The 23,939-nt window shown below is 33.3% G+C and overlaps 3 non-coding genes across 3 annotated transcripts; 2 read left to right on the top strand and 1 right to left on the bottom strand.

Annotated features, from left to right (window-relative positions):
- Positions 1 to 3,226: 3,226 nt before the first annotated feature.
- TRNAD-GUC (transfer RNA aspartic acid (anticodon GUC)) lies at positions 3,227 to 3,298 on the bottom strand. The gene has a single exon. It is a non-coding gene; the product is annotated as a tRNA-Asp (tRNA).
- Positions 3,299 to 3,457: 159 nt separating this feature from the next.
- TRNAG-GCC (transfer RNA glycine (anticodon GCC)) lies at positions 3,458 to 3,528 on the top strand. Its single transcript has one exon. It is a non-coding gene; the product is annotated as a tRNA-Gly (tRNA).
- A 3,998-nt stretch (positions 3,529 to 7,526) lies between these two features.
- TRNAN-AUU (transfer RNA asparagine (anticodon AUU)) lies at positions 7,527 to 7,598 on the top strand. Its single transcript has one exon. It is a non-coding gene; the product is annotated as a tRNA-Asn (tRNA).
- The last annotated feature ends 16,341 nt before the right edge of the window (positions 7,599 to 23,939 follow it).

Here is a 23,939-nt window from a genome sequence, read left to right as displayed (position 1 = left end):
CTTTGCACTCTTTTGTAATGCACCTTGTTAAAGGCTTTTCTTTGTTAGGAGATTACAATGATTCTTGGTTAAGAGAAAACCCTGTTAGGAGTCACCCAATTAAGGGATTTAATGAGACACTGTGGTAAAGGAATTAACTTCAGATTTGTTAGAATCTTGCCTACCCTATTAAAAGTGACCTTGCTAGATACTTTGAACTTGAGCACTTGTTAGGATTCAACAAGAAGAGTGATATGGAATAAACAATTCCCTATTTCTTATACATATCCAAATTGATTCTCCATCTGCATATGCTTGTATACATTTAGTTACCAACTCAATTGCACCTCCCTTTACAATCTCACTATCTACTCTCATACTTGCAAATATAATATTCTTCCATATAAATACACATCTCACAATTAGTGTTATGTATTGCCTTAACCTAAAAAGTTACACCTATAATCCACCTTAGCTTGACCAAAAGGTATCACCAAACCCTAATCCAACATTAGCTAGTATCACTCAATCAACTATTTGAATCACACATCGATTGAACAAAGAACATCTGGCAATATCAAATTTTCAAATCAACATACATACTTCCAAGAAATTCCATCACAACTACCAATACATAATCGATCCATTATAACCCATTGGTTCAACATTATTACCACGTCATCAACAAAATTTACATTGTGAAAGATCTACCAAAAATGACCTGCATGTTACTTGTTCAAGATTAAATAAAAACACTCAATTTGTTCTTCATTTTCCTTCCTAAACTTCCTTCAATCGATCCAAAATATGCCTTCATATAAACCAAATTGTACACAACTATAACCATGATCAAATAAATGAGCAAACATTATAAATCTTAAATTTCATCTCTTGAAATATCATAGAATTGATAGACCAATCAAATAATTTACTCTCTGTCATAAATTGATTAACATGATTGTACTGTCTCACTTCAATCAATCATAACTCTCTCAATACTTTATGTGGTACATGAAATTCCATATACAAAGAGTGGAAATATAAAAAACACAAATCAACCACACATTTAATTTGACTCCTCCACAATATAGAATTAAGCTTCCCAATAAATAGTTCAGAGCCAACCATCAAATTGACATCAATGAAAACACAATAATTGATCAAACAAGCATCAAACATATGTTGTAACATCTCATCACCACAATCTGTATTGGTTATGCCAACTTCTTCTAGTCATTCTCTTGCTATAGATAAGCCCCTGAGGAAGTATTATGGGTATCAAGCTTTAGATATCCTAGAGTTGTAGTCTTGTTGAGAGTTTCAGGAAGCAAATCACGAGAATGCTCTATCCTTTCACTTGAATGTTATTTAGGAATACTCAAATAGTAACTTTCTATAGGTTTGCATTTGTAATGGTCCCTCTTCTATATAGTACATTATCTTCTTTTATAATATCAAGAAGCCACAATCATTTGGCCTCCAACCTCTTCTAGAACTCATTGTGGAAATCATTAACTCTTGGCAATCCATTTTGAATTACTCTCGAGAAGGATGCATTGAAGTCCCCACCAACAATGAAGATATCAAATGAAGAAAATAAAAAATAAAATAGACGTTTGATTCCAATTCTAAAGTTTTTCATCTTATTTTATTCCTTATTTACTCAACAAAGTAAAAACCAATTGAACTTGAAGACCATCATGGATACTAACAATTATTCATTTCTAGGTCTAGAAAAGAATGTTCACCTTTATCCACTGTGAGGACCACATGATCCTGATTCCTCTAGCTTTACCAATATAATTAACAAAGAAGCCTTCTCAAGCTTTGCAACATGAATTAAAAATAACTTCATGACTTCTAAACAGAGTCTTGTTTCTTGTCTTCATATCGTCTTGTATAGTCTTAGTTTGACACTTGATCAAACACCATTTGTTAGCGGCATTTAAATCCCTAATATTCTATATAACAATCTTCATTATTTCTCTAAGAGGGTTTTCATCTCTTAGATAGTAGCAAATACTTTGTAATGGAGATTGACCTTTCAACATAACATTCTCTTCTATTTTCATCTTCTTAGTTTTTTTCTTGGCCTTCATCCTAAAGGCAATGCTTACCTTTAGGATCCTAGACATCAATTTTCTCACAGATATTTGATCTATCATCCCAATGTGTTTTCATCTTCATTCCTTGATTCCTATTAGGAATCAAAATCTTTCATATACCTTGGCACTTCTAGATCAAAGGAAATCGATTTGCAAACATATGACATTACAATTAAATAATTTAGACTTACGATCTCTTGGACTTTGACCTTAGCGAGTTCTCAGAAGGGTGCCACATCAATTTTGAGTAGATTTGATTAAATTTCATTATAAAAGGAGATGGTAAGTACATCTACAGACGGATTGTCGGCACAACCTTACCCACCCATGTATAAACCGTTCTTTTCTTTATTTTTTCTTTGTACTTGGGAGTAACTTTTGCAAAGTTAGCAAATCTTTTTTCAATCCCCTCTATTTTCATGAACCATCCTGAATCTCTAAGATTATATATTTTTAAAATAGTTTTATAAGAAAATATAAATGTAGACATATATATCCTAAAATTACCACCAAACAACTAACCATCCTAAATTTCAAAGATTATATATTTTTGAAATAGTTTTATGAGAAAATATAAATGTAGATATATATCCTAATCACCACCAACCAACTAATCATATCCTAATAGAAATAAACAATTTAAATGCCTATTTTGACAGCCCTCAACAACCAATATTTTTACTAGGAGAATTAGAGATCCACCATAAGAAAGGGTCAAAATTAAGGCACCACTCCTATATTTACAAGCACACACTATCTATGATGCAATGCAATTACCATGATCGAGATAAAATGTCTCTATCTTCTTACTAAACAAAACCAACTATTAATTGAATTCAAACAGTCCTCCATTTTGTTAAACTTCTTCTCTTTGAACCAAAAAATATTGTAAGAAAGCTCTACTGCCAAACCAGCTTTCTTCTAAAACGTTTTAGGAGCTTCTGTATGTTCAGAAATCTATGCAGATATGATATATACTCTTCCTCCGTGATGTGGGGTATGATGTGTTAGTTTTGATCTTTAAAGCTGGTCAAGTTGAACGTAGATATAAATTAAAAGAGGCAACAGAATTAGAGATATTTCAAATTAACTTTGTGGTCAACTACTTTTCTGTAGTCCAAAAACAAAACAGAATGAAAATTCGCCGTTGCCGGGGATCGAACCCGGGTCACCCGCGTGACAGGCGGGAATGCTCACCACTATACTACAACGACTTGTTGTTTTATATAAAATATCTATTATAATATAAACGTTCTTTGAAGTTCAGAGTATGAAATAAACGACTTGTTGTTTTATATAAAATATCTATTATAATATAAACGTTCTTTGAAGTTCAGAGTATGAAATAAAATGCCAGCATGAAAAATAAATCAGCACCAGTGGTCTAGTGGTAGAATAGTACTCTGCCACGGTACAGACCCGGGTTCGATTCCCGGCTGGTGCAAAAGTGTTTTGTTTTAGATGTGAAAATCTCCTACATATTCAATATATATAATGAAAATTTTAATCAGTTTGTGATCTACAAAAGTTTCGTTTTATACGTGAAAGTCTTGAAAATGTTCAATATATAATAATTTTTTAAAACAAGAGTTTGTACTCAAGAGAAATATTATTAAATTCAATTTGTTTTCCAGAGTTTGTATTCTATAAGAGAAACATTAGTAAATCACAAGGATTGAGCTAATGTTAAGGATTATTCTATCTATCTAGGTTTTGATCTTTACTTTAACTTAGATCAAATATCAATCAAGAATTTTGTATTAAAGTGGAGCAATATTAAATTAAAAGATAAACATTACATTCTAAAAAACAAAATTATATTGAAAGGATCATACTACCACTATAGATGGTATATCCAACTTAGTTCTTGGTCTTTATTCTACTTTAATAAGGTTAATTACTTCTTAATTTTGAACTTGCAATATTATTGCTAATCTTTTGGATCAAATTTCAATCAAGTTTTCTCTTATTAAATTCAAATTTCACTCGAGTTTTTATTCTATAAAAGAAACATTATTAAATCACAAGGATTGACCTAATGTTAAGGATGATTCTATCTATCTAAGTTTTGATCTTTATTTTAACTTAGATCAAATTTCAATCAAGAATTTTGTATAAAGGAGGAGCCATATTAAATTAAAAGATAAACATTCTTACTAAAGATGGTCTTATCTATCTTACCTATCTCAACTAAGAGTTTGCACTCTAAAAAACAAAATTATATTGAAAGGATCATACTACCACTAAAGATGGCATATCCAACTTAGTTCTTGGTCTTTATTCTACTTTAAAAAGGTTCATTACCTCTTAATTTTGAACTTGCAATATTATTGCTAATCTTTTGGATCAAATTTCAATAAGGTTTTGCTCTTTATTTTAATTTAAAAGGTTCATTATCTGTTAATCTTGAACTTGCAATATTATTGTTAATCTTTTGGATCAAACTTCAATCAAGAGTTTGTAGTCTACAACAGAAACAATATTAAATTGATTGCACTGCCCTTAAAGATGACCTCATCCATCTTACCTCTTGATCTTTATTTTAATTTAAGATGCCCTTTATCTCTTAATATTATACCCATTATCTCTAAATCTTATGCTTGCAATATAATTTTTAATCTTTTAGATTATTTTTAATATTAAATTGGAAGGATCACATTATTGTTAAAGATGACTTTATTCATCTTAGTTCTTGGTTTCTATTTTAATTAAAAAGGTTCATTATCTCTTAATTTGAGCTTGTTATACTTATATTATTAACAATATTTTAGACTAAATTTTAATCAAGGATTTACAGTCTACAAAAAACACAATATTAAAATTTGTAATGTATCATAAACATATATGTACATAATATTTTTCTAAAATTTTAGATACTAATTTTATTAATAATAATTTTGGATGTATTTGAAGTACAATCTACATTTCTTTAAAGAAACAAATGAATCCACATATAAGATAATAGTTGACAATATCATTTTAGCTATAATAGCTGTCCCATAATCTTTCCATAATCTTAGGTCAATCCATAATGGTCATTTTTGATTGTAGACAATATCACTTGATGTATGTGAAGTACAATCTACAATTCTTTAAAGAATCAAATGGATCCATGTATAAGATATAGTTGACACTATAATTTTAGCTATAATAGCTTTCCCATAATCTTTCCATAATCTTAAGTCAATCCACAATGGTCATTTTTGATTATAGACAATATCACCTTATCTATAATAGCTTTAGAATAATTACAATTTAATTTACAATGTTATTGCTTCTAATTTGTGGACATAGAGGCAACATTGCTTTTTCTATGGTATCTTGATCATAATCATAATTCAATCTACAAGGGTCATTCGTTTAGGTGTATGGGTAACTCTGAACTCATGCATAATGTACTTATAGACAATATCATCTTATGTGCAATAGCTCAACTTTATTTATAATTTGATATATAAAGTTATATTTTAAGAATTTTACATAACATAAAATACATGTAGATCATTATTAATAGAAAATATTATCTTGTTATAATAATTTGACTCTAAGAAATTAAATTTTGATGATCTATAATAGATGTTGTTGATGTTTATGGATTAGGTGGTGTATTATTTTTTGCATCAAAATTTTGAATCACACTCTCATCCTTTCTCTCCTTAAACATTCATGCAAAAAAAATCCATAATCTAATCCAAAAATAACTTTTTGTATATTTTTGTCTAGTTATCTTTGTATACCATTTTGTATCTGATGGAAGAACTGTAGCTTGCAAATTGATTTAGTTTCTCTTGATATGGATGATCTTATATAAATTTGTAATATATGAACAATCATAAGATGAAGTAACCATGTATTAAATGTCGATCCATTATAATTAATAGAAAACTATTAATCAATAAATGAAAAGGTTGGTGTCTTTACTAAGTGTGTAAGTCAACATATTTAAATATCTTATGTTGCATTTTTTTAATTGAATGAAAAAAATAAATTATTTGAAATAAAATTTAGTGAAAGTTTTCAATAAGAAAATTTCTAATATATTAATAAAACAATATTATTGCAGACACTTAAATTTGATTTTACTTATTTGATAAAATTAAGTTGTCTGATCTATTAATAATGAAACATTTTTTTCCTTGAAATATACTAAAAATTAAATTTTTACAAAGTGTCTGATAAATTCCTAGCCTAAACTAGGGATAACTACAATTAGGAGATCCGTCTTCCCAAAGATATTGCATCACAATGATGACCCATTGACATGTCATTTGCATAAAGACCCTAAACCAAACCTACATACATGTTCTCCTCTCTTAAAAAAACTCCTCATTGACAACAATGACATTATTACCCCCCTCAATGCTAAACGAAACCTTAACCTTGACCACCCTACTTGGACCAAAAAATTGACATATCTATGACATAAACTATTGAGCTCAAAATTGTTTGCTCCACATGGCTTCTCCTCATACACAGGCTATGGTGTTTTTTGATTCGATGGTGTATTGTTTTTTGCATCAACATTTTGAATCACACTCTCATCCTTTCTCTCCTTGAATATTCATGCAAAAAAAATCCACAATCTAATCCAAAAATAACTTTTTGTATATTTTTGTCTAGTTATCTTTGTATATCATTTTTGTATATGATGGAAAAACTGTAGCTCATAGATTGATATAGTTTCTCTTGATATAGATGATCTTATATAAATTTTTACTATATGACCAATATCTTATGGCCTTCTTCATTTATGGTTTGAAATTCTAGTGTCTTAGGCATAGGGGAACCACACCAATCCATCCCGAACTTGGTGGTTAAACTTTACTGCGGTGACGATACTGCAGGGGAAGCCCTGTGGAAAAATAGCTCGATGCCAGATTAATAAAAAGCTTACTTATTTCCTTTTTTAATTTTTTAATTAAAAAAAAACCCCGGCATTCTTTTTTCCCATCCCACATTGCTAAATGCAATAATATTTTTTATCTGGTGGAGACGAGGCTTATAGCTCAGAGGATTAGAGCATGTGGCTACGAACCATAGTGTCAGGGGTTCAAATCCCTCCTCACCCAAAATAGTTCACTACTAGAGAGACTACGAGTCTCTCTAGTAGTTCTAGAGACTAAAATAGTAAAATGACTACAACTGCTCTCGAACTATTAAGAGAACTGCAAATACCAACAGCTAAGTTTATAGTGAAGCTTTGGAACTTTACTATAAGGGTCTATGGCCTATTCTACTATTTATTCATATATTAAAGATCCCATTCTATAAGACAGTTCTTTGTGTATGACCTTCTATAACTCTTTCTCATTGGCACCAGGCTTGCACGACATATTGGTAAGAAAAGAACCAAGGGCTCTTACTCATTAAGATGCTTGCTTATTCAAATTAGGGTTATTTAATCACAAATTATAGTTTTAAGTGCTATCATACCTTCATTATTCCTCAGTAGCTCAGTGGTATAGCGGTCGACTATTAACCGATTGGTCGTAGGTTCAAATCCTATTTGAGGAGAGCTCTTTTTTTCTTCTCTTCAAGCACTTGGTTCCATAATTATAAGTAAGGTCCACCATAAAAAGAGTTAAAAATTTGCCCAATTTAGTTGAATTGGAGTAAACCTCTCTTTGCTCTGACACATTCTTTTTTTCAACTATTAGTTATCACTTCATTGATAATTTTAGCAATGCTACCAACATCTTTGTGTAGATTGGGAATAATCTAAAACCCAGGGTTAGCCCACTCATTTATTTCAAATTATGAGTGAGATATATTCATCAATTCAAGAGAACTGATTTCGACTAAGAGAAGGTCCTTGGCCTTTTCATCTTTATACCTTATGCAGACTGTATAACCTTTGAATCATGGGCTAGTTGATAGGATATGTGAAATCTTATTCGATTTTCTCGAGGATTTGAAATGAATTATTAAGAAGTGGTAAAGTATGAAAATGGACTTCACATTAGTGATCATAGTCTTTTGTTTTTAAGAAAGCATTTCAATCAATTATTTCATAATCTTTCATTTCTTTTTTATCTATCTCTATATTGTTCTATGCAAATGTAAATGAGTTGATGAAATAATTGAATTTAACAATCTATAAAAAATATTATTTAAGGAACGATATTAAAATAGGATGATGTTATAAAAATCAATGCTGATAAAGAGCACAACTTCAATATAACTTTCTAGTTTTCTATTGTTAGAATTTTCATTATTTATATTATGACAATAAATAAATATATTAATATACAAAATATAGAAAAGAATATATAGGAAGATGTACGTCCCCCCCCCTAAGCATCTGATTTCCTCTCCTACAAAAAGGCCTAAAAAACCTATTCCATTTGGAATTCCATTAATTGCCCATTGATCAAATGAATTACTTGTTTCAGCTAATCCTCGCATAACTTTAATCAAGATTATGTCATAATATATGTCTATATAAGCTCAATAAAAATACCAATTATAGATAATATTAATCGATTGGTCCATAATAATCTTCATATTAGGATTTGTTTTATGATATACATCCTTTGGTATGAAGTAAATAGGTATATAGAAAATACAAGCAATCAATATATCAAAAAATGCTATACCAACTGAGGGGATTGCGTCTAGTAAAAATTCGAGCCAATTTTTTGGATGTTTCTTATCAAAAGGGGTCATCGATGAAGTAAACCATTGAGATAATATGTCATAACTCATTCTGCTTCGAAAAAAAGGAACTCCTATCAATCCAATAAATAGAGTAAATATTCCCAATATAACTAAAGGAAATAGCATTGTCTTGCCCGATTCTTTGGGATATGCAAAAGATCCCTTATGGAAGAAGAAAGGATAAGTGATAACCAAACCTCTGTTCTTTTTGTACAATCCTTCCATCTCATTGGAAATTTTAAATGCTTCTTTGGAAAAGGAATTATTGCTTCCTATAATTTGATTCGACATAGAATCCACTCTCGTTCTATTTGATATCCCAGATTCCTCCTCTCCCCACATAGAAGTCGAATATAGTGTAATATGGTTGTTATATGGATTAACTAAATTTATGTGGAAGTCCCCTTCAAAAGTAAGTAAATACATACGAAACATGTTAAAGGCAGTTAATCCTGCTGTGAACCAAGTTATTCCCCCAAAAATGGGAGACTATAACTTACTATCACTAGGAATTTGGTCTTTAGACCAAAAACAAGAAAAAAGGTGGAATACCAAAAAGAGAAAGTGTTCCTAAAAGAAACATGATTCCCGTAATTGGCATATATTTCCTCAAATCACCCATAAGAGCCATATTTTGACTTTTACTAGGGCAATATCCAACAATGGGTTCCATGGAATGGATGTCTGATCCAAATCCTAAGAACAATAATGGCTTGGAATAAGCATGTGTAATAAAATGGAATAGAGCAATTCAATAGGAATCTATCCCTAGAGCTAACATCATGTAGCTTAATTAAGACATAGTAGAATAAGCCTAGCCTCTTTTAAGATCTTTTTCAGTGAGAGCCATAGTAGCTCCCAATAGAGCTATTATTCCACCTATCCAAGAGATAAGATACATTATTAAAGGTAGAGCTTTAAATAGAGTAAACAATCGAGCTACAAGAAAAATTCCTATTGCTACCATAGTAGTGGCATGTATAAGAGCTGAAATAGGAGTAGGCCCTTCCATAGCATCGAGTAACCATACATGAAGTGGAAATTGTGTAGATTTGGCTATTGGACCTAAAAATAAGAGAAAAGCACATGAAGTAACAAAAAATGAACCAACCCCATCAACGACAATCAACTCATTTAATTTTTCAAACAAATATTGAAATTCAAAACTACTTGTTACCCAATAAAAACCTAGAATTCCTAGTAAGAGTCCAAAATCCCCTGCACGATTAGTTATACATACTTTTTGAGAAGCATTAGCCACGTTGGGTCGCGTAAACTAGAAACCTATCAATAAATAGGAACACATTCCTACTAATTCCCAAAAAAAAAAAATTTGCAATAAATTAGGGCTAGTAACTGACCCTAGCATAGAAGCATTGAAAAAATTAAGGTAAGCAAAAAACCTCACATATGTTTTATCGTGCGACATATAAGTATCGCTGTAGATCATAACCATATTTCCAACTGTTGTAACTAAAACTAACATAATGGAAGTAAGTGGATCAATCAAATATCCTAACTCTAATGAAAACTTATTATTAATAATCCAGGACCAGAAATATCGATAGATGGGACCACCGGTAATCTGTTGCAAGAACAAATTGAAAGAAAGAAACACAACTACACTTAATAGAAAAATGCTAATAAGAGACCATGTACAGTGAACACTCTTAGTTGCTCCTAGAAAAAAAAAGGATCCTAATCTAATTGGTACAGAAGCTAAAAGTGGAAGGAAAGGCACGACCCGAGTATATTTGTATATAAATTCCATAGGAAGATTAAAAAATTATTCTCAATATTTTGATATTCCACATTCTTGGTTTCCAATCCACTAGACCCTGAAGAGAATAAAATAAAAATGATAGATCATGAATAAAGAAGAACGATAGAATATGGGATGCAATCCTATCAATTTCATATTTAATTTTTACTTTTTAAAATCTTTTTTCTGCAAAAGATTTGCATTGCTCAATATTGATACTAATCAAATATTTGTAAGATGAGCAAGAAGGAACTCTTTTTCAGTTTAGGTACTAAGCTATTAGTTATGTACACACACATTCTTATTTATAAATTCAAATTTTCATTGTAGATTAATAGTAGTATTAAGAATTGAATTGAATAGAGAGTGAAACCAATTAGAATTATTAATATGAGAAATAGTGAATATCTTAAAATGATATAGTTTTCATTTACTCAAAATTCGATATATGTATGTAAGTGTATGTAAGAATTTATTAATTATTATCAATTTGTATTATGGATCTCTTGTTATTAGTAAATAGTATATAATAAGGTTCCAAAATACAATAAAAATATGATAGAATATTCTATCATATTTTTATCCATAAAATGGAACTAAACTATAAATAATGAATTTATTTTAAAGATATATAAGAAGTGTACTAAATAAGAACAAATATATAGTATTATAATTTAAAAAAAAAAAAAAAAAAAAAAAAAAAAAAAAATTAAAAAAAAAAAAAAAAATATATATATATATATATAATATATTCAAAAATTTTCTATTTTTTCTAAATAAAATCGAACTATAAAAATATTATGGCTGTACCAAAAAATGCACTTCTAAATCCAAAAAACAACATCCTAACAAGGTTTGGAGGAAAAAGCAAATTCGGACGCAAGAAAAGCTCTTTCTTATGTTACGAGTTATTCTTCTTTAGGAGAGTTTTTCTTTGGTGATAAGGATGGGATGATAATAACGGGACCAAGACCGAACATACCGAGAGAACTACTAATGGGAAAAAAGCTTAAAGGTTTTCTTCCTCCCTTAGTACATGAAGAAGACTCCGAAAATAATGAATAAATTAGAGGAAGTGGTATAACTATAGTACACCCTCCAAGACCCTAGAAAGGAGCAATGGGAATCTCTAAGGTCTCTTGGAGGTACTTGGAAAAATTAAGGGACACAGTTCTATAATCTACTATAGCTCTTCTCTCTGACCTTAAATATGGGAATTCATTAATCATTCCGTCATCCCTTTTTTTCTTTCTCAATGGAAAAGGAGAGTGTATCATTCTTTTTAATAATCCCAGATAAACTCTGACGTTAATTCTTGCTGGTATGGTAACTTTATTCTACGAAAGTTGCATTTTATTTATGCCAAAGAGAAATTCATTCGATCAAAACATAGGAAGGAATATATAGACCATGAACAAAAAGAAATGGATCTCATTCTTTTTTCTTACTCTAAATTAAATTAATCAAATAATATTGAACTTCAGAATATTTTTTATGATAAAAAATTTGTATGTTTGCTCCTCTTTGATTCCTAGAGAACAAAGAGGATTTGTTGAATCTCAAGTATATTATTTAACCAGTTGAATTCAAAAACTTACTGAACATTTGGACCTGCATGGAAGAGACTACTCGTCCAAAAGAGGTTTGTGGAAAATTGTGGGTAAACGTAAACGACTTTTGATTTATCTATTAAAAAAAGGTAAACTTCATTACAAATGTTTAATCGATCAATTAGATATTCATGGACTGCATTAATTTTGATTTGAATGAAATTTTGATTTTCAAAAATCATGTTTTATTAAATTTTGAATCCTAATGAGTCATTCTTTTTTTTGTTCTCATTGATTTTTTTAACTGGGAAAGAGTTATGATTACGGTTGCTAGGGAGAAAGACCTCATGATATCTTATGTTGTATTATTTCATTAAATGAAAAAAAATAATATTTGAAATAAAATTTAGTGAAAGTTTTAAATGAGAACATTCTTATTTATTAATAAAACAATATTATTGAAGAAACTTAAATTTGATTATACTTATTTGATAAAACTAAGTTTTTTAATCTACTAATAATGACACATTTTTTTCCTTGAACGATAATAAGTATTAAATTTTTATTGAGTGTTTGATAAATTCCTAGTCCAAATTAGGGATAACTATAATTAGGAGATTCATCTTCCCAAAGATATTGCATCACAATGACGACCCATTGATATGCCATTTGCATCGTAAACCAAACCTATAAACGCATTCTCCTCTCTTAAACAAACTCCTCATTGGCTATAATGACATTATTACCCACCTCAATATTAAACAAAACCTTAACCTTGACCACCCTAGCTGGACCAACAAATTAACACATCTATGACATAAACTATTGAGCTCAAAATTGCTTACTCGATGTGGTTTCTCCTCATACATAGGTCACCAATAAAGAAGCCTAATGGGGAACCTAATAAATGCTCATTCGATAAATGCTGTGAATCAATCCTACATATATTTTTTGATTGTGTCTTTGCTAGAGAGATGTGGGGTCTATTTGGTTTGGTCTTGAACAACAAATTCAATTTGAAAATTTCAATTGTCTTTGCTAGAGAGATGTGGGGACTATCTTTGTATATCATTTTGTATATGATGGAAGAACTGTAGCTCGTAGATTGATTTAGTTTCTCTTGATATGGATGATCTTATATGAATTTGTAACATTTGAACAATCATAAGATGAAGTAATCATGAATTTGATGTTGATCCATTACAATTAAAAGAACACTATTGATCAATTAATGAAAAAGTTGGTGCCTTTACTACATGTGTAAGTCAACATATGTAAATATCTTATGTTGTATTTTTTCATTGAATGAAAAAATATTATTTGAAATAAAATTTAGTGAAATTTTTTACTGAGAAAATTTCTAATATATTAATAAAATAATATTATTGCAGACACTTAAATTTGATTATTGTTATTTGATAAAATTAAGTTGTTTGATCTACTAATAATGACACATTGTTTTCCTTGAATGATAATAAGTATTAATTTTTTATTAAGTGTTTGATAAATTCCTATCCCAAACTAGGGATAACTACAATTAGGAGATCCATCTTCCCAAAGATATTGCATCACAATGATAACCCATTGACATGTCATTTACAGAAAGGCCTTAAACCAAACCTATAAACACATTCTCCTCTCTTACACAAACTCCTCATTGACTGCAATGAGATTATTATGTAGCTCGATACTAAACAAGTGGGAAGTGGTGGAGGAATCCCACTATGGGGGCTTTGTTTTAAGGGATTTAAATAACACTTTTATTACTTTGATCCCCAAAAGGAGGCAATAGCCACTTTTGAGGATTTTATATTGATTTCATTGTGTAACATTGTTTATAATATTATCTCTAAGGTTATAGAAAATAGGCCGAAAAGGGTTCTAGACTCTATGATCTCCCTTGAACAAAGTGGTTTTTCTCCAACAAGATCTATCTATGAAGGTGTGATTATAGCCTATGAAATGATTCACTTAATAAGGCTAGGAAAGATGGAGAAGATGATGGTAAATTTGGATATAAAGAAAGCCTATGACAAGGTAGATAGAGATTTCTTATTAAAAGTGCTTCAGAGATTTCATTTTGATGAAAAATGGGTGGAATAGGTGAGAAGTTGTATTTACACACCTTGATTCTTAGTTTTGGTTAATGGAAGTTCTCAAGGTTTCTTTGAAATGGATAAAGGTATCTAACAAGGGGATCCACTATCCCATTTTCTATTTATTATAAAGGCTGAAGTTCTAGGAAGATTAATTACTAAACAAAGAATATCTAGATCTTGGATTGGAGTTAAGGGTGTTGAAGGAGTTGAAGCAGTTTCATATTTACAATTTGTGGATGAAAATTTCTTAGCTGGGGATGCTTCAAAAAGAGAAGCTAGAGTAATGAAGAAAACTCTTGATCTATATGGGAGTCTCAGGACAAAAGATCGGGTGGAACAAGTCAGATATTTTCTTTTTCAATGTCCCAATACACAAGCAATGAGCCATTGGAAGAATCCTTAATATTAAGTGTGACTCTCTTATTGGAAATTATTTGGGCATCCCCCTCTTCCAAGGGCATAATAAGGATGATTTTTGGAAGAATTTAGTTGATAAACACATAAAGAATGTAATGCCCCGCCCAGAGATCCTTGGAACAAGGATGAAAAACAAGCTAATTTTTTTTTTAGAAGTGTAAGTGCACACATCAACAACATACATGGATCACAAAGATCGCAACAGAAGACTTAACCACCATCCTAACAACCGACGAATCTCCAAATGCCACTACAGACCAAAATGACCGATAATAAAAGACACATAACTGAATTTGAATCGAACACATTATGAATTCAAAATGCAACACCAAAGGATTGAAGAATACCTAAGAGGGTACCCCAAATGATTACCAAAAAGTTCAGATCAAATTTCCAACAATCTCCCTCTTTGGCATTGATGGCAAACCAAATTGATCAACCATCAAACTAAACTATTCAACCATAAGCTTACTAGGTTAGAACAATAAGTCAAATGCCAAAAAGTAAATTGTAGCTTCACATCGTCCTTCTACTGTTTTGATTGCTTTCATTTCTGCTTCTCCCTCTCTACTGCTGTATCCTCCTTTGTCTTTCTCCCTTTGTATTGCTCATCTTATTCTATTCTTTTGATCAACCTCTAATTAATTCTATCAAATTCTCCCTCTATCTTCTGATTCCTTATGATCTTCAACAATTGTTGATCAGTTTCAAACATCTTCTCCCTCTTTGACAACAATGCCAAAGACATATTAACATCTTAATATACAAGTGTAGCTTTTGCAGGTTCATTCAATTTCTCCCTTTGTCACCTTGCTTGTGACTAATTTGGAACTTTAGCACTTCTACTACTTTAGGCATAAATCCCAAAGTAAACATCCTTTGCATCAATGTGTAAAATCTTCAACATTCAACTTACTTGATGCAGGGCATACTTGTTTTTGCTTCAAGTAGCCTTGGCTAGGGGTATCACCCCTAACTTACCTCTAAGATACTCAAAAGAATCTTTAGGTAGTGCTTTTGTGAAGATGTCAGCAATCTATTTCTTTGAGCTAACATATTCCATCTTCACTTGCTTGTCTTCCACCAATTCTCTTACACAGTGATACTTGATTGCAATATGCTTGGTTTTAGCATACATTACAGGGTTCTTTGATATGTTGATAGCATTTGTATTATCACAATAAAGTATCACAGGCTCAGTTACCTCTTCCTTCATACCTTATAGAAAATGTTTGATCCTTACAATATTGGTGCAGTTTATAGCAGTTGCCACATATTCAGCTTCAACAGTGGATTGTGAGGTACAACTTTGTTTTTTTATGATCCATGTAATCAACCATTTTCCTAAAAAAGGTACTCCTCCACTGGTGCTTTTTCTATCATCAATGTTACCTCCCCAATCTGCACCAGTGTAGGCTTTCAGTTCAAACTTCTCATTCCTCTTGTAGTACAAACCAAAATCATTAGTTCCTTTCAGGTATCTCAGTATTCTCTTCACTTCCATTAAGTGATTTTCTCTTGGATTTGCAAAAAATCTTGCTACTATTCCAACAACAAATGCAATTTTTGGTCTACTATGTACAACATATTGTAGCTTTCCAATCATTGACCTATACAATGTCTGATTTACTTTAGTAGATTCATCATTCTTGGATAGCTTATGGCATGTTGCCATTGGTGTGTTAACTGGTTTTGATTCTTCCAACCTAAATGTTTTGAGTACCTCCTTGATGTATTTAGATTAGGTCAAAAATATTCTATGCTTCAATTGATGTACTTGTAATCCAACAAAGAATTTGATTTCTCCAAACATTGACATCTCAAGTCATGCTTCATTTGATCATAAATTTTTTTGATGCACAAGTTGCTATTGTCATCTGTTCTCTCAAATCCTATCTTTGCAAGATATTTGTGCAATCTCTCATACCATGCTCTAAGTGCTTGCTTCAATCCATAAAGTGCTTTGTGCAGTTTGCAAACCATGTCCTTGTTCTTCTCATCTACAAATCCCTTTGGTTGTTCTATGTACACTTTCTCTTCCAGTATACCATTTGGAAAAGCAGTCTTCACATCCATTTGGTACACTTTGAAACCTTTATATGCAGCATATGCAAGTAATGTTCTTACTCCTTCAATTATTGCAATAGGGGCAAATGTTTCCCCATAATCCAATCCTTCTTCTTGTGCATAGCCTTTGCAAACTAGTTTGGCTTTGTTTCTTGTTATCTCTCCATTCTCATCAAGTTTGTTTCTGAACACCCATTTGGTACCAATCACATTCTTATCAACTGGTCTAGGAACTAGAGACCATGTTTTGTTCTTCTCAATTTGATCTATTTCCTTTTCCATGGCTTTATACTAGTCATCATCTTGTAGTGCATCTTTCACTATTTTAGGTTCAACCTTTCTCAGCAGACATGATTCATTCCTGAGCTTATTCCTTGTCATTGGTCTGGCATCCTTGTCACCAATGATTTGATTTGCAGGGTGATGTCTTCTCACATACTTGGCTAATCTTGGTTCTGTCCTTCTTTCTATGTTTGTTCCTTCAACTTGAGAATCATTTTATTTTTCTTTATCTGACACTTCATCATTCCTTTCATGTGTATAGTTTTTAGAGTCAGAATGAGTATTTTCTACATTCTATAGTGATGCAGGAGCATCTAGAAGTATAAGGGCAATCCTGTGTCACCCAAAAAAATGTACTTAGTTTTTGTTTCATATGTTTTCATTTTTGGATACCCATTTGGGTCAAATAAAGGTTCCAACTCTCACAGTTCCACTATCAGTGTTCTAGGATAGAGTATTTGAACACCTTGGGATACGTGTAAATGTCAAAAAAATAGGAGTATGTAATTGAGCCATCATTTTGGTGAACTAGGAGGTGTAAATTGGCCAGATGAATGTAATTGTAATTTAGAGCATTCCAAAAAAAGAATCAGGTCAAAAGGCCCCACGGTTTGAAAGTTATCGCAGTTTTTCGAGTTTTGGAGACCTCCTAAGAATGCTTCAAAGTCAAGTTAGGGGCATTAAATGACCTCTAAAAGGACCAAAAATGGGGTACAAGCAAAGATGATCCATAGGGCTATAGAGAGCTTTGAGAGCTTTTCAAAAATGTAAACAGTTTGTCAATCGGAGCTACGGTTCAAAAGTTATGCCTCTCGGAAGTTCGGTTACCGTTTTTGAGTTCTTCTAGATTTGCATCGACTTCTAATGCAGCTTTTGGAGCCTTCTATTTGGTCGGTGGATGCCTACTAGCACTTTCTAGAATGTATTCCTAGTCCTTAACCCTCCGGGGTCTATTTAAGGACATTTTTGGCATATTGAGCCAAGAAGGCAAGCCTATTGCATATTTTAGTGAAAAATTGAATGATACAAAGAAGAAGTATTCTGCTTATGATCAAGATTTCTATGCAATAGTTCAGGCCTTAAAGAAATGGAGGCATTATTTGTTGTCAAAGGAATTTTTTTTGTATACTGATCATCAGGCATTATAGTACCTAAATAGCCAAGGTAAATTGAATCAGAGGCATATGAAGTGGGTAGAGTTCTTGCAGAGTTATACATTTGTTTTGAAGCATAGAAGTGGAAAATCTAACAGGGTTGCAAATGCACTAAGTAGGAGACAATTGTTGCTTATAGTAATGCAGGTTGAAGTAGTTGGGTTTGATGAACTCAAGAATTTGTAGCTTGAGGATCCTGATTTTGCTGAAGCATGGAAAGCTTGTAAAGAGCCTATTGCTGTAGATAGAACCAAGTGGTTAGACTATTTGATTCAAGATGGCATGTTGTTCAAGGGTAGTCAATTGTGCATTCCAAGGAGTTTCATGAGGGAAAATTTGATTAAGGAGAAACACAGTGGAAGGATGGCAGGACATTTTGGTCAAGATAAGACCATTGCCATTCTTAGAGAACATTATTTTTGGCCTCAAATTTCATAGGATGTGAAGAAGTTTGTACAGAGTTGCTAGGTTTGTCATGTTGCCAAGGGATTTAGTCACAATACTAGACTATATCAGCCATTGCCTATTCCATCAAAGCCATGGGAGGACATAAGTATGGATTTTGTTGTTGGATTGCCAAGGACACAAAGGGGTAATGACTCAATATTTTTGGTGGTTGATAGGTTCTCCAAAATGGAACATTTCATTCCATGCCACAAGACTCATGATGCTATCCATATTGCAGACTTGTTTTTCAGAGAGGTGGTAAGACTACATGGTCTTCCAAGGAGTATAGTTTCTGACAGAGATACTAAATTGGTGGGATATTTCTAGAGGACATTGTGGAACAAGTTAAGAATAGACTTGAAATTCAGTTCCACGCATCACCCACAGATTGACGGCCAAACATAAGTGGTGAATAGAAGTCTGGGCAATTTGCTGAGATGTTTAGTTGGGGATAAGCCCAAGGGATGGGATTTGATTCTACCACAAGTAGAGTTTGCTTACAATAACTCTATAAATAGGAGTACTGGAAAATCACCATTCCAAATTGTATATGGAAGTAGCCCAAGGACTGCACCATAATTGAGGAAGATAGAGCAAGGGGAGAGGACACGCGCTGAAGCTGAAGAATTTGCTGAACATATCAAGCATCTACATGAGGGAGTTCAAGCATACATTTCCAAGATGAATCAAGAGTATAAAGCTAGGGCTGATCAAAGGAGAAGATATAAAGAATTTCAAGTAGGGGATCTTGTCATGGTGCACTTACAAAAAGAAAGATTTCCAACCGGTTCTTACAACAAGCTGAAAATGAAGAAATTTGGCCCCTACAAAATTCTGAAGAAACATGACTTAGGAAATGCATATGAGGTGGAGCTGCCAGATGGTGTTCACATTTCTCCTATTTTCAAAATTGCAGACTTAACAGAGTATCATGATGATGGAGGAGATGAGGAGCTTGTGTTAGAGCAATGTCGAATTCTTGCTTCTAAGAAGGAGGAGATAGAAGACATTCTAGATCATCGTGTGGATAGAAGTACCAGAAATAGGCAGTATGAAGAGTATTTGGTCAAGTGAAAAGGACGGCTGATAGAGGACTCAACCTGGATTTCAGCAGCTGAGGTTTCCCTTTTTGGATTTCCTCTACCATTCATAAAGTGACAGGGTCACTTTTCAATCTACCCTGGGTGTTTGATGCAGGAGCATCCAGAGGTATAAGGGCAATCCTGTGTCACCCAAAAAAATGTACTTAAACTTAGTTTTTGTTTCATGTGTTTTCATTTCTGGATACCCATTTGGGTCAAATAAAGGTTCCAACTCTCACAGTTCCACTATCAGTGTTCTAGGATAGAGTATTTGAACACCTTAGGATATGTGTAAATGCCAAAAAAATAGGATTATGTCATTGAGCCATCATTTTGGTGAACTAGGAGGTGTAAATTGGCCAAATGAATGTAATTGTAATTTAGAGCATTCCAGACAAAGAATCAGGTCAAAAGGCCCCACGGTTTGAAAGTTATCGCAGTTTTTCAGGTTTTGGAGACCTCCTAAGAATGTTTCAAAGTTATGTTAGGGGCATTAAATGACTTTGAAAAGGGCCAAAAAAATGGGGATGAGAGAAGCTGGTCCATAAGCCTATAGAGAACTTTGAAAGCTTTCCAAAAATGTAAATGGTTCGTCAATCGGAGCTACGGTTCAAAAGTTATGCCTCCGAGAAGTTTGGTTACCATTTCTAGATTCTTCTAGATTTGTGTCGACTTCTAATGCAGCTTTTGGAGCCTTCTATTTGGTTGGTGGATGCCTACTAGCACTTTCTAGAATGTATTCCTAGTCCTTAACCCTCTGAGGTCTATTTAAGGACATTTTTGGCATTGTAAAAGGTAGTTGGGAGTGGAGTTTGAGAGGAGGTACTGAAAGGAGAAATTATCTCCAGATTTATGTTATTGTAAGCCCTTAGGACATGTTTTGAAGTCTATTTTATCTGTACTAAATGTATTAGTTTATTTAAAAAGTTAATAAAATTTCTCTTTCTTGTTGTGTCCATTCTGTGCATGGGTTGTGTCCCGATCAAGTGGTATCAGAGCTGGTTTTCCTGAGTGTGTAGACAGAGTGCTGACTGTGAGGCAGTTTGCACCAGGACTGTGTGGTTGTGGGTTTGAGTTAAGAAGATGCCTCCACGAAGAGAGCGTGGTGGAAGGGCCAAAGCTATTAATCCTAAGGAGGTTAGAGCCCTCCAAAGGCAGGTACAAGCATTGCAGGAGGAGCTCCATAGAGGAACAAATGTTGCCACAGGTGACGATAGTGAGGATGACAATGAAGAAGAAGAAATTGGACAAGAAGGGAAATTTGACAGGAAAGTTTTGAATCAGGTAGAGGAAAGGCTTTTTAGGGGCATTACTAAATTTTGGAAAAGACCTACAATTGATGTGGGTGTATTTTTAGGAAATCTGAAACCAGATGAGATGATCGACTGGATTAATGAACTGGAAGAATACTTTGAGTATGAAGATATCAGGGACCCAGATAGGGTTAAGTTTGCAAATGCCAAACTGAAAGGCCATGCCAAAATCTAGTGGCAAGAGGTTCAATTGGAAAGAAACATAAGAGGAAAGGAGAAGATCACAAGGTGGGATCGCATGGTGGACAAATTGAAGAAGCAGTTCATTCCTGTGGACTACGAGCTTGATTTGTTTAAGAAGATGCATGGGCTAAAGCAAGTAGGAAGATCAGTCCAAGAATATAAAGAGGAGTTTTGTTGAATTTTGATCTGAGCAGGGCATACAAAAGCAAACAAGGAGAAGGTTTCTCGTTATATCAGTGGGTTGCGACCTAGCATCCAGGAGGAATTAAGTCTGGTAAGAATGATCAGCATTGAAGAGGCAGACCAGTTTTCCCTATGAGTTAAAGAGAAGATGAATAAGATGTTTGAAGGGAGACAAAGAGGTGTGGTCAAGGAGGAAGGGTAAGTGGTAGGTCATCTGGAGGTTGAAATGAAACTCAAAAGAAAAATGAAGATGTGGGTACTAGCAAGAACCAGAGGAATGAGGGTTTTAACCGCTCCCGTGATCAAGACTTTGGAAATTAGAGAGGAAGAGGTAGAGGACATGGACAAGGAAGAGGAGGCTTCTGTGGTACCTATTTCCATTGTAATGAAGAAGGTCATCGTTCTTTTAAATGCCCTCAATGACAAGGAAGGACAAATAGGAGAGCTGAGGATCAAGCTAGGGTTGCTCATGTGGATGAGGATGCACAGTCATCACATTCAGAGGATGCAAAAAGAGGAGAGACCTTGGTAAATGAAAGGATCCTATTAAGTGGTGAGATTGAACCAGGACAAAGGAGGGGTTTATTTCGTACCAGGTGCAAATGTGAGGAAAAATGTTGTGATGTGATCATTGATGGTGGTAGCACTGATAACTTGGTATCATAAGAGATGGTCTCTAAGCTGAAGCTCAAGAGGGAGAAACATCCTCAGCCCTATTGGATTGCTTGGGTGAAAGATGATCATAAGGTCCTGGTAAGTGAACAATGTCTCATGAAATTCAAAATTGGGAGTTACCATGATGAAGTTCTCTGTGATGTTATTCGAATGGATGTTTTCCATCTATTGTTGGGTAGACCATGGCAGTTTGATAGATATGTAATACATGATGGTCATGCAAACACATATTCTCTAACAAAGGATGGAGTTTGCCACAAACTGAAGTCCATGAAAAAGGAAGGTGAAAAGGTATGTAGCAGTGCTAGGATTTGTCTTGTTGATGGAAGTTTTTAGATGGAACGAAACATCAACGTATGTGCTATGCTTTGATTCCTAGGAAAGATAAAGAAGGTAGTAGTGAAATACCACTTGAAGTTTTAGATTTACTAGGTGAATTTGGAGATATTATCTCTGATAATGTTCCAGAAGGATTGCCAACAGTAAGGCAAATCAGTCATCAGATAGATCTAATTCTAGGAGCAAGTTTTCCTAACAAGGCTGCTCACAAGATGACTCCTACTAAAACAGAGGAGCTAAATAGACAAGTTCAGGAGCTGTTGAGGAAGGGCTTGATTCGGGAGAGCCTAAGTCCATGTGCAGTACCTGTAGTACTCACACCAAAGAAGAATGGAGAGTGGAGGATGTGTACAGATTCTTGAGCTATAAATAGGATAACCATCAAGTTACAGTTTCCTTTGCCAAGGATGGATGATCTTATAGACTGCTTGAGTGGAGCTCAATACTTCACAAAGATAGATCTCAAGAGTGGCTATCATCAAATATGAATACGAGAAGGAGATGAGTGGAAAATAGCCTTCAAGACCAAGGAGGGTCTTTATGAATGGTTAGTAATGCTCTTTTGATTGACAAACGCCCCAAGCACCTTCATGCGGCTTATGAATGAGGTACTTAAGAAGTTCTTGGGAAAATTTTTTATTGTCTATTTGGATGATATTTTAATTTTCAGCAAGACTTTGGAAAAACATTTATTGCATATTCGTAGTGTCCTTGAAAGGTTAAGGGAAGAGAAACTGTTAATTAATTTGAAGAAGTGTATCTTTGCAAAAAGGGAGTTAGTCTATTTGGGGTTTGTTATATCACCTGAAGGTCTCAAAATGGATCCAGAGAAGGTAAAAGCCATCTTGGAATGGCCTAGTCCAAGGTCTACTACTGAGGTAAGATCATTTCATGGTTTGGTTAGTTTTTACAGGAAGTTTATTAAGAATTTTAGTGGCATATGTGCACCCCTAACTGACACAATAAGAGGGGATAGAAAAGAGTTCAAATGGACTGCAGCAACTGCGAGAAGTTTTGAATTGCTGAAGAAGAATGTGACAGAACAACCTGTGTTGGCACTTCCAAATTTTAGAAAGGTGTTCTAGGTGGATTGTGATGCTAGTGGAAGTGCTATTGGGGCTGTATTGAGCCAAGAAGGTTAGCCTATTGCATATTTTAGTAAAAAATTGAATGATGCAAAGAAGAAGTATTCTGTTTATGATCAAGAGTTCTATGCAATAGTTCAGGCCTTAAAGAAATGGAGGCATTATTTGTTGCCAAAAGAATTTGTTTTGTATACTGATCATCAGGCATTACAGTACCTAAATAGACAAGGTAAATTGAATCAGAGGCATATGAAGTGGGTAGAGTTCTTGCAGAGTTATACATTTGTGTTGAAGCACATAAGTGGAAAATCTAACAAGGTTGCAGATGCACTAAGTAGGAGACAGTTGTCACTTACAGTAATGCAGGTTGAAGTAGTTGGGTTTGATGAACTCAAGAATTTGTACCCTGAGGATCCTAATTTTTCTGAAGCATGGAAAGCTTGTAAAGAGCCTGTTTCTGTAGATAGAACCAAGTGGTTAGACTATTTGATTCAGGATGGCATGTTGTTCAAGGGTAGTGAATTGTGCATTCCAAGGAGTTCCATAAGGGAAACTCTAAT

Source organism: Cupressus sempervirens, chromosome 1, assembly GCF_028749045.1.
Source record: "Cupressus sempervirens isolate cs-2001-9-10 chromosome 1, ASM2874904v1, whole genome shotgun sequence".
NCBI lineage: Eukaryota > Viridiplantae > Streptophyta > Pinopsida > Cupressales > Cupressaceae > Cupressus > Cupressus sempervirens.
This window is presented reverse-complemented; position numbering and strand designations above follow the sequence as displayed.